This window comes from Falco peregrinus, chromosome 6 (assembly GCF_023634155.1).
Source record: "Falco peregrinus isolate bFalPer1 chromosome 6, bFalPer1.pri, whole genome shotgun sequence".
NCBI lineage: Eukaryota > Metazoa > Chordata > Aves > Falconiformes > Falconidae > Falco > Falco peregrinus.
The window spans coordinates 86,204,267-86,219,676 of NC_073726.1; positions in this window are offsets into that span (position 1 = coordinate 86,204,267).

A 15,410-nucleotide genomic window follows, 5' to 3' on the forward strand; every position below is an offset into this window, starting at 1 on the left:
TGGCTCCTGGGTAAATTTCCATCAGATGCGGCACTCTCCCATTGCGACTCAGCATTTCTGACACCCGACTGCAGCTTCTCTTTCTCATTTGATCATTTGCTTGGTAAGGGGAACTAACAGCCGTTACTAGAGCGATTTGGCCACTGTCCAACAGTGTGTATATTACTCACACATTTCCCTGCTAGCAAAAGGCTTTTCTTTTTTCACTGTCTGGTTGCAGCCTCTTCCTATCTTCATCATTAGATAGCTCAGAAGGTCAGTGCTAAAAGGGAAATCTCAAAGGCTAAAATTTTTTACAACCCAGAGTAAGGGAGGGCCAGGGGGGAGGGGAAGGGTGAGAGGGAAGGGAGGGTATGCCCAGCTGAATTGATTCTTCACTAGGATTGTCTCTGATACAACTGAAAACATGATCCTGGAAATTAGGATATTTATAGAAACTGTACTGCCCCAGTAGGGTAAATCTCAAGGTCATCTAATGATCACTGCAAAAGGAATGGCCAGATACTGCTGCTGTTGCCCTGGCATCATAAGACAGTAAGACCTTGAATTCGGCACTGAAATCTACATACAAAAATGGGATCCTACTCCCTCTCCCTAACAACCATCTCTCCTGAAACTGCATTAAGGAAATACATAGCCCAGCAGTGAGGCTGCTCATAATGCCTGCATGGCTTTTTTTTTTTTTTTCCCCATGAGAACATTAAGCTATTAACTCTAATTCCCTCAGAAGTAGACATCTGCAATTCTTGTCACATATAGGGCATCTCAGAAGTTTGCCTGAACAAGCAAAGGACCAAGTGCTGGCCTGAAGCCAGTTCTTTCATTTTTGAGCCCTTCCCATCCCTTGAGGAAATTCTGCATGGAGATGCTGTATGTCCCAGCAGAAAGAAAAGGAGAGCAGAGGACTTGTGTTTTCACTACATCTTTTATATTTCTGCACAAAGTGAAGTTCTGACCTCATTATCAGGTGAACACGATCCTTCCACTGCCTCACACCCTCAAAAGTACTAGCTGTTAAAGAAATCTGTGGTAACAGGAAAGGTGAGAGCAAGGTCATGACCACAGCTATTTCACTCTGGCCCAAAGAACTGCCCAGGTCTAACGAGTGAGGAGTTGCCACTGGAGAGCGTGGTGTCGAGGAGGCACTGTCCTGAGCCAGCTACTCACTCCTGAAAGTTTAAAACACTCTCCTCTTCCAAAACATTAAAGGAAAACTAAATGTGACCTCTAGACAACCTTCCTGAATTGCCCTTCCTGAGCACAGAGCAACATCTTCCCTAATATTTTCTGTTTCTGACATATCTTTTTACCAGTGGGGGAGCTTACAAGAGCCTTTAAGTTTTGTGTACAGGGTTAATAGGGTAAATTATAATACAAATTATACATTAAGGGAAATTCATATCTTTGAACATTTATTCTGTTGTGAACCAAAGTACTTGATTGCATTGACAGTATTGTAGCCAACACAATGCAATGCAAAACAGTAATAAAAGCCAAAAAAAAGTCAGACTGTGGCCACAGTGGTCCACAATGAATGTGAGAATGATTGTGTGGCAACGGCAACAAGGAGCATGCAAAGTATACAGCAAAGGTGAATATTCACTAGAGTACACTGCATGAAGGGCACATTTTTGCTGTTGTATGACCTTGGGTCAGATTAAGCAAGGCCAAGCAAATATAAATGTGCCAAGCTGTGCTGGAGCATGTCCTTTGAAAAGGTATGCTCACTCAGGTGAGGCTGTAGGATTTCAGCAGTCACCTGCCAGGTCCTCAGCCATGCAGTACCCCAGGGATACATTCTCTTCTGGGTAGCTGGAATCTGGTCTGGTTGTCTCCATCAAAATACTCGGGCTGCATTGCAGGTAGATTAAAACCTGTTATATACTGTCTTGATGAGGGGTCATTTCTGATGTAGAAGTAGTGAGTAAGTAGCTGATGAAGAATATGCAGCCCAAGGGAAGTTATGGAAAAGTGCTGGAAGACCAGCAGTTTTGAACACAGTGACTAACAACCTGAGCCTGAGCCAAGTTGAATGGCTCATTAAACTCAGGGATAGTTTTTTGTGGGTCAAGGGGAAATGGATAAGGAAAAATGCTGTGGAAAAGCTTAACTTAATGCTGCAGGTGAAGGTGAACACTGAGTGTGAACATGCAGTGCTGCACAAAAAGGTGTACAAATATGAAAGGGAGATACAGGGCAAGACAGTCCAAAGCATTTGACCTCCAAATTCCCAGACTGAACTTCCCTGCTCTGGACAGGAAGGATTATATATAGTTTTAAAGGTGGATCCTATAGGAAAAGCAGTAGTTGTTTGCCTTTCTGAAGAGTAGAGGCTGTAGGGGGTATGAATTCCTAGCCTAGGATGGTCCATCTTGCTAGGACTTGCGTGAAATTGAATCCACTCTAGAGGATTCATACCAGAAAGGCTGCAGCTAATACACATGACATTCTCAAGGATTAGAAAGATGATTTTTCATGGGCCAGATTGCTTTAGAGACGTTGGCACTATCATATCAAGGTGAATCCTATTGTCCGTCTAGGAGTACACATGAAAAATATGAGAGCACCACTGGGGTATGAAATGCAGAGACAGCTTATGTACATGGGAGAAGATGGTTAAATGTCTCAGTGGGAGAGAAACCTGTAAGTACACTGTTTGTCTTGTTAAACTTTTAAAAGTTCTGGGCAAAGATTTTCTCTGTCTTGTGTTCATTGTTGTCTTAGCCATTCCTTGGAGAATGTAGGGTTGGCTTTTACTTAGTGAGGCCCAGCTCAGAGAGGAAAATGGTGCACAAAGCACCCAAAATATGGCTCCTTGTAGGAACTCTACACTATTTCTTAATAGAAATTTTAACTTTCATTTGAATGCTCAAAAAGGGAAATGCGTTGCCCTGATCTGCTGGCTACCTTGATGAGTAATGCACTGCTGAGGCACTAGGTGTCTTCAGGTAGCCTCACAGGGGTGTCTGGTAAATAAGAAAGAAAAAGGTGTAGCTCAAACATTGTAGAAAACTTTGTCGGCTCTTTTTCCTCTTATTTATTAACACTTCTTGTTGAAGGAGAACTGTAGTGTAAACATTATAAGGCTTATACCCCAACCCATGTCATCAAGGCATGAGCAAAATTCCTTTCTTAGGTCTTGTCCTTTGGATATAGCACCAACTCCATATTTGCTCTCTCCTGCTGGATGTGGGAGCAAGAATAAGTCCATACATTTTTAACGTTGGGATGGGACAACCACTCTCAACAGTGCAGAATGCTAAAGGGGCCCTGTGGGGAGTGACAGGTTAGGGCCATGCCAGGTCAGGGGGACATCATCTATTCATTCACTCCCTCTAACGCTGTTTTGTGCCTTTTAAATTCTACAAAGTCACAAGAGGCTTCTCCTGCTATGCACATTTTTGAAAGACCTCCAAGAAGAATGACCTCCTTCTCTGTTCCCTTGGTGAGAGAGCACCCTTCTGCCTACAGTGAAATGAAGCAAATAATAGCATCTGCTAGTCCAGGGGGCATCTTTCAGCAGTGGAAGCTTACAGGTTTTGCCTGGTATTTTCCCTCTTCCTAAAGCACATGTTAATGATTTTGACCTTTCTAGTAATTTGATTCCAAAAACAGTGTTGCAGCAGCTGAGCCCTGAGCTGTCATTTTGAAGAGAAGATTATTATCACTCTGAAATCAAAGCAACGGGCTGCTTGTTCAAGCCTGTGCGGAGTTCCCCACATGTGTGGAGATCCTCCTCTCATCTTTCTGTGTCCTCAGCTCTGGGCCTGCTGTCAAGAAGTTCCAGTCTGGTAGGCCAATGTAAGGATAAATCTGATGCCAATTCTTTGCATCACTGTAGAGTAAAAAAGCTCTAGGAGATCAAAGTGGTTGAATATTTTGGGGTGATACTGAAGGAATCCTTGTACACAGGTACCTAGCATGGGGGGGTGTGTGTGTATGTGTGACAACATTTGTTCATGGTGTGCAATAGTTGAAAGGACATTTAGGCTATTTGCAGATAGACTAGAAAGTGCTCCCTGCTTGCCTTAAGCAGAAGCTAGCTCAAGCAAAAGGTCTCCTTCCAGATCCGTGTTCCCTTGGCTGATCCCCCAGTGTGAATACTCCCTAACATTTCTGTGACTCAGTGGATTTGTGATGGAAATCATGGCAGTATTTTCAGAGTTGCAGTCTAATACCTGAGCCCCGACAGGATTCTTGCCCCCACATCTCTGGCATTTTTACATAGTTATGTAATGCCTCTTACTCACAGCTCTGAAATCAGGAGTATGTCCGCGTAGTAAGGAACCAGTGAAACTCGGAGTAAAATCCAAACCTACCATTTGTTCACTTTTGAAAATCTTTTCATTCATATTTGGGTCTGCAACTTTTTCAAAAATGTGATTTGAAGATAGCTTGCCCTATTGGCGGGAACAATAAGGTTTATATTTAACTTCGTCCTTTGCATTGCAAAATTCAAGTTGTAGTGTAGAAAGAAAGTTTGATTAGCTGCTTCACGAGACTAACATGAGCATCTGCCTTCAGCTTGGCTATTTCATCTCCTCTTCTCCCAGTCCCCTTCCTCCTGTTCCCTAAGTGCTTATTAAGAATAGCAATTAGAAGAATAAAAAAGAAAAAGAAGTAATCTCATCCATACAAACCCCTAAGCCCATGGATGTGTTTCTTGTATCAAATGAACAGAAAGCTGCTGTCCTCAGAAAACTGGTAATAAAAATCATTTGGGAGGCTCACTGCTCAGTGCAGAGCAGTGTGTGTTCTCCATGCAGTTCCTGGTTGCTCCTTTATGGAAAGTGTCCTTTTTGCTGTGCCTGACAGAGGTGGTTCTCCCGGGTTAGATGGAGCATTCGCAGCTGTGTGCAGAGGCCACAGAGCCTCATCATGGGGCAGGTACACTGGGGAACTGTCACAAAAGGACTGTTCAGGTATTCTTGTGTCATATTCAGAGAGGGGATATTACCCGGCTAACTGAAAAGTAGGGGTAAACCACTTTACAGTGAGTTCACATATATGAATGCAAATCGGATTTGAAAGTGGTAGGCATGTGTGTCTGCACCATCTGCCTTCTCTGGGCCATATTCACCTTTTCTGAGAGGTTGTACCAGCCACTGCTGCTGTCTGTAATAATCACAGTAGCACTGACTGCACTGTTCGTATATTCATACAGCCATGGTCTTCCGTAGCGAAAGCTGCCTCCCTTAAGGCTACAGACTGGAAAGCAGACCCACCTGCAGACTGCTGTGCCAGCAGCTATAGAGCAGGCAGAGAAGCCAGGGCCAGAAAAGCAGTCACGCATTGCGAAGCCACTATCAGGCTCTGTTTCACAGGTGAAGAAACCGAGACAGATGGAGGGCAAGTGAATTGCTCAAAGTGGTATGAGTAATATCAGTGGCAATGCGAAGTCTTGAAACTAAGCCTGGCTTAGGCCATGTGAAATGTGCAATAAACTGGGCTGCAACATCCCTGGGCTTCCCACTCTTACCCCAGAGATTCACTGGCACAGCTGACACTGGTTGCACCACTGTGTTGGCTGTGATCCAACAGTACTGCTGGGAGACCTCCTTTCTTTCTATGGTGAGAAAGTAACTGATTCTTCTTGGTCCTGTTCAGCTCGGTCTTCCCTTTTTGGGCACATAATGGAGTTGGGTAAATAATTTATAGGTACCATCTGGCAGGAGCAGAGACACTGACATTTAAAGAGTCAGTAAGGATGAAACAAAGGCTTTGTTGTTTTCTGATGTTCCAAGAATACGTTGCACTGAGAGTAAGCACACCTTGTATTTCCCCTCTGCCCCTTGTCCTTTTGGGTATCCCCTCCCAATCCACTCCAGTCTGCAATTTCTAATTCTTTCTTTCCTCCTTTGCTCACTACAGGTGGCTGCCTCATGGGCACATGAAGTTCAGGTGCTCTATGTCATGGTTGCACAGAGGTTTCAGTAGACCATGGGCAAAAGTTAACTAGCACCTTTTTTATGGTCAGGTGTATTGCAGTGTGGTGAACCGGGACTCCCCCCAACCTCTTCTAACTGGTAGCCTTCGGTGGACCAATCTGCCTCATTCCTAGACCTCTGTGTAGCTCTTTTCTACCCAGTCCCCTCTTCCCATTTGCCTAGGTCTGAGCATCTGCTAGACTCCTGTCTCTGACTAAAGAGCATTCTCACTCATGAGTCCTGTTTTGAACTTAGACCTTCCTCCTAGTCCTCCAGCTTGGCCAGGCCCCAAGCTTGATGAGACTGATCAGGTAGATAGTCCAGTCTGCAGGGAGAGTGAGGGCTGTAGAGGAAAGGTGTGATAGAAATAATCCAAAACAATGGTTTTGGCAGCAGTTTAATTACCCATGATGTGATGTGTACCCATCCTGGGCCACATCTAATCTGTCAGTTCTGCTTGTCTTTCAGGAAAAATGATGGGGTGGGAAAAGAGCCAGACAGATTAGTTTGTGTTGAGGCTGGCACTTCTATGAATCGTGTGGCTCTTTTATGGCTCACATGGCTATGTCAGGCTAATCCATGATTCATTCACTTTTTCTAGTTATTTAGACTTTTCCTGGTTGTCCATCATCCTAGAAACCAGCTAGGTTTCTGAAAACTAGGTCTCCCTGCCAGCACTGACATTTCAACTCGGTATCTTTGGCAATCCTAGGACACTTCTCTTACTGTTTACTATGCTTGGATCTGCCTGAGATAAACTACTAGACCTTGATATTGCCCTTTGAATAGCACAACCCTCTTTGCACTGGTTAGCTGTTAGGCTAAAGTATTTGAATGCTCTAAGTAATGTGCTTCACTTTTAAAGAGAAAGAGAAGAGCACAAGTATACAAGCAGAAACTACAAGCAATGGAAAACAAAGAGATTCCTAAAGTTCTTTTTTCAGATTGATAATTTGCCCAGTGTTAATGGTGTATTGCTCATGTCTCCAGAAAAGATACTTAGAAGCAAGAGGGAATTGCAGATTTCTGGGGCTAGATGTATTGGAAAGGATGAACAGCTCCATCCCATAGTAACACTAATCAGTCAGGCATGTGCTGTGTGTCACTCAGTGGAGGAGTGCCTGCTCCACTGCGCAGCATCTCTGCTGTCACTGACAGTAGCGTCAGTCCTGTATTCCTCACTTATCTTCCCATCGTGACTCTCCTCTGCACCTTCCGTCCTTTAGTATCAGGCTGTTCCCTGCTTCTGGATTACAGATCAGCTCTGGGAGCACATCCCCTTTCTCAGCTCCACTTTGTGCCTCTATGCCTTTTGCAGTCTCACACAATGACCACTTTCACACTTTTAATCTCCTTTATTTCTTCCCTCCCCTCTTCTCCCACTGCTCTTTTCAGCATTGTAATAGGATGGCACTTCTCTGAAAAACATTTTAAAGCCATAATCATATCTTCTTCAGATTTTTATAGTTTTAGCCATCTCACAATGGCAGTGGAGAAAGTGAAGCTAAGCACGCTTGGTGATCATCCCAGAAAATGTTCATGTCAAAATCAGAAAATCAGAAACAGACTTCAGTGTATCTCAGTCTCGATGCATGGTTCTGGCTCCCTTGCACAGCATGGACATTGCACTCTGCTCCAGGCCAATCAGAAGGTGGCAGCTCCTGCCATCACAGATCAGCCAGTGGGACGGACTGTGCCAGCCCCCCCCCCCCCCCCCAAAGTCTCCTGCAGTGCAGCCAGCCAGGAAGCCAGGCTGGTGAGCTTTGTACAAGTAGGTGAGAGTAATTTACAGGATCCCATCACCAGCCCAGTTTTGCAGGTATCAGCAAGCAGCCGACTGCAAGAATATTCTAAATCTTTTCCAGATGCTTAAAACACGTGTCTGAAAGCCACAGGCAAGAGGGAAGGATGTGATAAACTGGATGGAACTTTTATTTATCCCTTCTGACCTGTATAGTACTATCATTATCTGATGCTGTGCTTTCAGAGCATGAGCAAATCTTGTGTCAGCCTCAGCACAGGGCTGAGCATAGCTCAGCTACCTGGAAATACCTATGTGCTTCAGTTTATCGTGGGGAGTGTAACAGATTGGAATAAAACAAATCATTTCTCCCATTTAGGGAGGGTAGGCTGTGTCTGCTGTATATTGTTCCTCCTTGGATAGAGCTGTTGAATGGCTGTCAGCACACTGAAGGCTTTTAAATATAATAGAAAGCCAACCTAAACTTCCCTCATCTGGTCTGGATAATCTGGCTGATCTCACCATTCCTGCCGAACAATGGAAAATTGCCTGAATATTTAAACATGTATTGTTCTTAGGGATACAAAATGTTCAGCTAGTTTGGTTGCCTTAGCAACATCCACTTCTAAAAATACAAAAGAGACAATCTACAAAATAAGTGAATGTGTAGAACAGGCAAGGAGAAAAAAATGCTTCTTTCTCCCTGACCCAGAGCAATTGGATTGTGGGCATAAAATGCTTTCATTTAAATCTCAGGATTGAGCACATATCGTCAACACACTTGTTGCACAAGTTTAATTTTTAATAGTTTAGAACATGACTAATGTTAAACCCATGCAAGTCCCTGTGAGATCTCTTTTGTATTGGCTCCAAACAGATTCTGTCAATGGTATGTTTAAAGTGATGTGAGCCCAGAAAGCAGAGATTGCACCAGAAGTAAGCTGTCACAGTGGTGGTTGCTGTGTGCTGTGGGGCAAGGGGGCTAAAACTGTAAGGATTAATTAAGAATGATCAAAGGCCAACCTGAGATAGACCTTGCAAAGGCAAGTAAAAGAAACAACAAACAATTCCTTCACAACATGATGGGGAAAGGACCTGTGCATGCTCGAGAAAAGTAATGAGGGGATCCTAAGCGTGGCACAGGAACATCATGAATTAAAGGAGGAACACTTCACCTGTCAGTAATTCTGACAATGGAGAGCACGGGGCAAGTGCTGTGTGTATGGAAAAGGAAATGACTGCATTTGAGATGAAGCAAGAACATAAGCATCTTGATCAGCTCCAGTCACAGGGACCAGAATATCTCAGAATATTGAGATAGCTGGCATATGAAATGGCAAATCTTGCAGGGCGGATTTTTAATTAATCTATCAAGTTGGTGGTGGCACTGTCTGACTGCAGAATAACAGATGCAGTACTTATGTTATCTCTAAGAAAAGGAAAAGGGTGTAATCTAGGGAAATGCAGACCCATTCTTCTGACCGCCACAGTGCATACATACAGCTTTAGAGCCAACCTGTAGGAGGGAATAATAAAAAAATACGGAGGCGTATGAACAATGAGGTACAATGCAATTCTGGTTTGTCGAAGGCAGAGCATGCCATCATAGCATAAGTTGATAAGACAATTCTTTTGGATGGGGGAAATTAGAAAGATCTTATTTGTCCATACTACAACAAATTACTTGAGACAGTGCCATATGTGAAATTAATAGCTAAAATAGAAGTTAGGGAAAAATTAGAAGGCTGATAGGGGAACAAAGGTAGGTTGTATGGAAAGGGAAGGTATCCAGCTGGAGGAATGGAATTCAGTAACTAGCTTTGCTAGTGCATTAGCTTTAATATACGGAAGTGTATTGGCATCTGTAACAGAAATGCTGTGGTGGCTTAACAGCTGGAAATGCCAGAGAAGGACAAAAGCTTGCACTTGGTATTATATTACCCTGTCGTCACATGGTGACTGTGAGCTCCAACATGTTGCAATTGTGAAAAGGCAAATAATACCCTACAACGCATCCAGAGAGGGAAGGAAGAGTGAATAGTGGTATGCAGGACTCAGGATCTGAAAAATGGAGGGCAATTCTTGTCACCTACTTACTAGAAATATGTATTCCAATGGGAACAGGTGAAGAGTGAGCAGATGATGCCAGGAGCAGGAGACTCCTAGCCTTTGTGGAGAGACTGAGAGAGACTGGGTTTTACAGCCAGCAAAGTAGAGGATGAGAGAGGTTGTATTTCCTCTCTATAAATGTATCCGAGTGTAACAATCAGAAGAGGAAGTTATTAAAGCTGAAGGATAGCTGTATCCCAAGTATAAGTAGTTATAAACTGACCATGAAAGAATTTAGCCTGGAAATCGGAAGAAAGCTTCTAGCCATCTGAGCAATTAGGTTCGGGAACAGCCTCTAATGGGAGAGGCAAGGAAAGCAGGCTGGCGTGCTTTAAGAAGGTTTCACGCAAATGAAGGACGTTTCATGCTGTGGCTTCCTGTGATAGCACTCAGCGACCAACAGATTTCTAGTGCTAAATATCTGTCTAATCACAAATCAGTTTGGCAGTATCCATATCCAAGAGATCTCCACTTTACCTAAACTTAATTCTGTGCTTTCAGCCACACCCATACTACTCAGGGTGCAAAACAGATTCACTGGAAAACACTTGGTGGGGAGACAGTGACAGCAGGGAAAGGAAAATACTATTTCAGCAGAAAGCCTTTATCCTTCCCTGGTCCTGAGGGACATGAGATAACACCACATTTGTATATTGGGGATACAGCCCTGTAATGCTGATGCCAACAGATGACCCAGAAGAGCTTCCTAGAAATATAGTAACTTCATACACAGTATAGACCCATCATGGAGACAAACAGCAACAGCCCCAACTCTCTTCCAGTCTGTTTCTGTTTGCTTTCCCCCATGAACTGTGACTCTGTTGAGGGTGTTCAGATGAAAGCCTTCTTTTTTTCTGGATATTCATCCTGGTTTTTATCACTTGCAAGGTGTTTGCTGTGCTGTCTTTATGCTCCTCAGGACATTTTGTGACAGTTCCTCTCACAAATTTTTGCAGAAGAGGAGCATCAGTTTAAGCTGATGGGATGACTTGCCTAAAGTCACTTGGGAAGTCATAGTAGAACAGATTTGTCTACCAAATTCCTACTCCCCGCCTAACTACAAAGCCAGTGTCTCTGCTACCCTTTCTTCCTTGTTTCATTTTCCCCTTCTGTTTTAGTCTGGTTCTGTCAAGCTCACTTGTGTCCTCTTCACTCCCTTCTCCTTGCCAGCTGAAGAACATGGCTTGGGTGTCCTGCTGCAAGCCTCTGCCCTCTGATTTCTCGTGGTTCTCCATTTGATCCATCCATTGCTCTCATGGCTGTCACGGTTGTAGACCACCACAGCAACAGCACAGAGGTGGTTAGGATGAACATAAAAGAAATGAATTATTGTGACACCAGCTGAGGCAATATGCATATACAAATGGGAAGCAGGGCTTTGGGAGAGCCCTGGGCAGGTTTCTTGCTTTATACAGTGGATAGAAACTAATATGACAGATTTGCCAGATCTTGCTCATCAAGGGTAAAACTGATGCAATTAATTCCTGTCTTGTGCTCCCCTCAGCAGGCAGCTTTTGCTCTGTGTTTTCTCTGCAGCATTGCAGCCTCTGTCTCCCCTGTTACCCTCCTCCCATGCCAGGCACAGCTGGTGAGTGTAATCTGTGATCCACTGAAAACCATCTGGGGGGACAGGAGTGCCGTGGAGCAGGACACACACCTCTCATGCCATCATGTGAGCCAGTGGCCACATGCAACTCCCATCAGTATAATGCATGGAAGAGAAAAAGAGTTAGCAGAAGAAAGCAAAGCCAGTGGATACTGCAGTTGCTATGTAAGACTGTTGAAATGATCTGAAATGTCTATTCTGGGGGGATCTATAATGTAAGGAAACTCACATGTGCATATCCTTCAACAGGCAGAGTGAGCTGCAGCTCATCTCTACATGTGCTTTGATTTGGAAAAACAGCTAATTATATATCATTTACACTCTACTGTAATTATGCTGTCTCCAAACCCCAAATTTATGTGCAGTGTTGAAATGGTCTGTCAGTGCCACTGCAGCACTTTGGGTGAGCAGGCTTGCATGAGCCTGGTGTTTTGAGTAGGGAGATCTTCTCTGAAGTATCAGAACTTTTATGTGTTTAAGTTGTGATGAGAATGGAGACCTTTCTCATCATATGTGTGTCTGTCCAAGCAGCGAGTCTCAAAAGCAACTGGGATATGGTGAACATGATATCTGACTGCACAGCCAGTTACAGAGATTCTTGCTTTTCACAATCTTCCTGTCACTGTCCCATTTATATGGATGTAACTTATGGTGCAATTGTGGCAATTTCTTACAAGGAAAAAAATCTAATTACATAAAATGTGGTCTGTGCCGTGTCTTGAGAAATTATTAATCATCATGGACCAGATCTTCAGATGAATCAAGTTAATGTTTGTCTCAGAGAAAAGCGTGCAGGGCAAGGTGACATAAGCTAACATTTTATCCAGCTAATGCTTGCTCTGCAGAAAGATTAAAATGGATCCAAAGAGAATTAAAAGGAGTTTAGGGTTTGTGCTACCTGTGCCACACATATATGTCCTTGAAGACATAATAGTGGCCAGAGATTTAGATATGCTTTCCCCTATCTGCTCCTAAATAGCAAGAGAAGCAAGAGACAAAGTTGGGTGTTTCATGTCAGTGCTTATGAACCTGTTGTTCAAACACCACAGGTGTTTGGTAAGACATTAAAGGTTTTCTACAAAGTACTGTAAAAATACACACTGAAATAAAATACACACCTACGTTCCTGCTTGCAAGCAACAACAAAATGGAGAGGGGAAAAAGAAAACACTATTTAATTTATATAAACAGAAGGGGGAAAAAATAAAGGCATATACAAAATTTTAGTCCAATTTTTAGTTGATTGTAAAGGAAAAGCAGTAAGCCGTGTCTTTTTTTTTTTCCCTTCATAAAGACTGGATTGCTAAGAAACACTGCTACGCTCTGCCTCAGTGCAATCCTTTTGATCATCTTCCTTCCTGCTTTGTACCACAGACTCTGACAAAGCTGGGGCCACAGATCTGTCCCACTCTCTCCTTTTTCTCTCCATCCCCTTTCCCATCTAAGGAGCTTGCACACTATGGTGAAGACTTGAGGGCTCAGATGTCACTATTTCCACTACTGCACCTCAGCCATACCCCCTGGAGAGTTATCACTTTCTTTATTGGCAAGGTAACTAAAGGGAAGCCCACTTCATACATCAGCCGCTCCTTTGTAAAGCTTCATGCAAAGCTTTTTGCTTTGTTCAGAAGGAATCTTCTTCCCTGTTAGCCAAATAACTAATGTAGGCTTGTCCCCTTTTATCTGAGGCATCGTGTCGTGATAGCAGCCAGAGATTATAACCCCATGGTCAGGTGGTCAAAAGCAGTGATCCCATGATATGATCCTGTCTTCACTGCATGTGTATTCCTGCTTGTCCTCTTTCACCAGGCTGCCTAGCTGTCATATCCCCTTCTCTGCCAGTGTTTTCCAGCTACCCCTTCTCTGACCTGTGATTAAAGTAGCTGTGGGAGTTCAGTGGCTCCGGGGACTGTCATCACAGGCTTTAGTGGGTATGTGGTGATGTGGCAATGCATCCCCTTACAGTATGGAGACACAGCATAAAAAAGAGGAAGGAAACAAGTAATGAACTAAACTCCAGCAAAGGTTGTGTCTGCTCAAGGACACAGAAGCAGACAGCTGCAACATCTGTATGTGTTTGTCTGTAGTTAGGTATGGCTCCTCTGTCATGCTCTCATACAGTGTTTCCCACCAGGTGGGAGAATCTGCAAGGATAAAAGCTAATCTTAGTGGGGAGACCCCAGGATTTCTCTCTGTCAGTTACAAAACCTACCCAGCTGATCTGTCACCAGCTTTTTGCTAGTAGCTTTGATTGCAATTCAATTACTGATCTGTTCCTAAGACTGGGGGCAGATATGAGTAAGGCAGTAATAATATCTTTACTCCCCTTCCCCCTGTAGGAAGGAAAAATGGTCACGAACTTGGAGATCCAACTGGGCAAGGCCAGGAGCTGAATGGGGCTCCCTACTGAAGAAAGACTGTCTGGCTCTGTGGCTGCTTCTGTTCTCCCACTGTCTGAAAATGTCCTAAGCCCAGAAACATCCCTGCAGACAAACACTAGTTTGAATCGTTGAATAGTTTAGATTGGAAAAGACCCTGAAGAACACTGACTCTAACTGTAAACCTAATGCTGCCAAGTCCACCATAAACCATGCCCCTAAACACTACATCTAGATGTCTTTTAAATCCCTGCAGAGGTGGTGACTCAACCACTTCCCTGGGCAGCCTATTCCAACGCTTCACAAACCCTTTCATGAAGAAATTTTCCCTAATCTCCAATCTAAACCTTCTTTGGCCATTTCCTCTTTTTCTATTGCTTGTTATCTGGGAGACTGACACCCACCTGCCTACAACCTCCTTTCAGGTAGCTGTAGAGAGTGATAAGGTCCCCCCTGAACCTTCTTTTCTCCAGACTAAACACCCCCAGTTCCCTCAGCCACTCCTCGTAAAACTTGTGCTCCAGACCCTTCACCAGCTTCGTTGCCCTTCTCTGGACACGCTCCAGCACCTCAAGGTGTTTCTTGTAGTGAGGGGCCCAAAACTGAACACAGTGTTCAAGGTACAGCCTCACCAATGCTGAATACAAGGGGACTCAGTACCCTGGTCCTGCTGGTCACCCTATTTCTGATACAAGCCAGGATGCTCTTGTCCTTCTTGGCCACCTGGGCACACTGCTGGCTCGTGTTGAGCCGGCGGTCAACCAGCACCCCAGGTCCTTTTCCTCCAGGCAGCTCCCCAGCCACTCTGCCCCAAGCCTGTAGTTCCTGCTATTGCTCCTGCTGCACAGCATCTGCCCAGGACCTGGCAGGAGTGTGAAGTGAAACTTCCATTACAGTAGAAGTGTACATCATGAAGCTTAGTCTTGAATGGCCTGCTGCCTGTCCTCATGCAGAAAAAGCCTTTGTTTCAAGACATTTAAGAAATGGTTCACAGGACCACATGGAGGAACAGGGGCAGCTGTGCTTGTTCAGCTTTTCTGTCTGAAGCCAAGAACCCACCCAAGGTTTCAAAGGTTTTGGAGGTGGGGTGTAAGATGTAACTCGAAGTTTGTACTTTCTAGCTAGCAGAAGTTTTCCTCATAAACAGGCACTGAAGTACATGGCAGTACCGTATGTTCACCATGCTGAGACTATGAGCAAAACCAGTTCCTGCAGGCTTACAAGCCCAGCAGATCTCCACAGCCAAATCCAGACTCCAGTGAAATGTTTCTCTGTCTTGGATTTCAGTAGAGCCAGAAATTTGCCCCCACATCTACTTTCATCAGGATAACTTTTTTTTGTTTCCATGCTGCTCCTTAGCCAGCATGCATCCCAAACCATCTATCTGACCAGTGCCTTCTTCCCATTTAAATCCTTGTCTCGCTTCTCCAAAGAATCACTTAATATAAGTTATTGCTTTTTCATGATGTGGTTATTTTAGATATCTGTAAGGCCTTCAATAATCTGTCTATGCTATACCAGCCTAAACTGTGTCACTGTGTTTTTTGCAATTCCTCTCCCACATGGTGCCCCAATGATTTCCTCACCCCTCCATTCCCCCTGCAGTGAGATTCCAGGTTTCTGAGGGGAACCCATCCAGAGGCACTAAA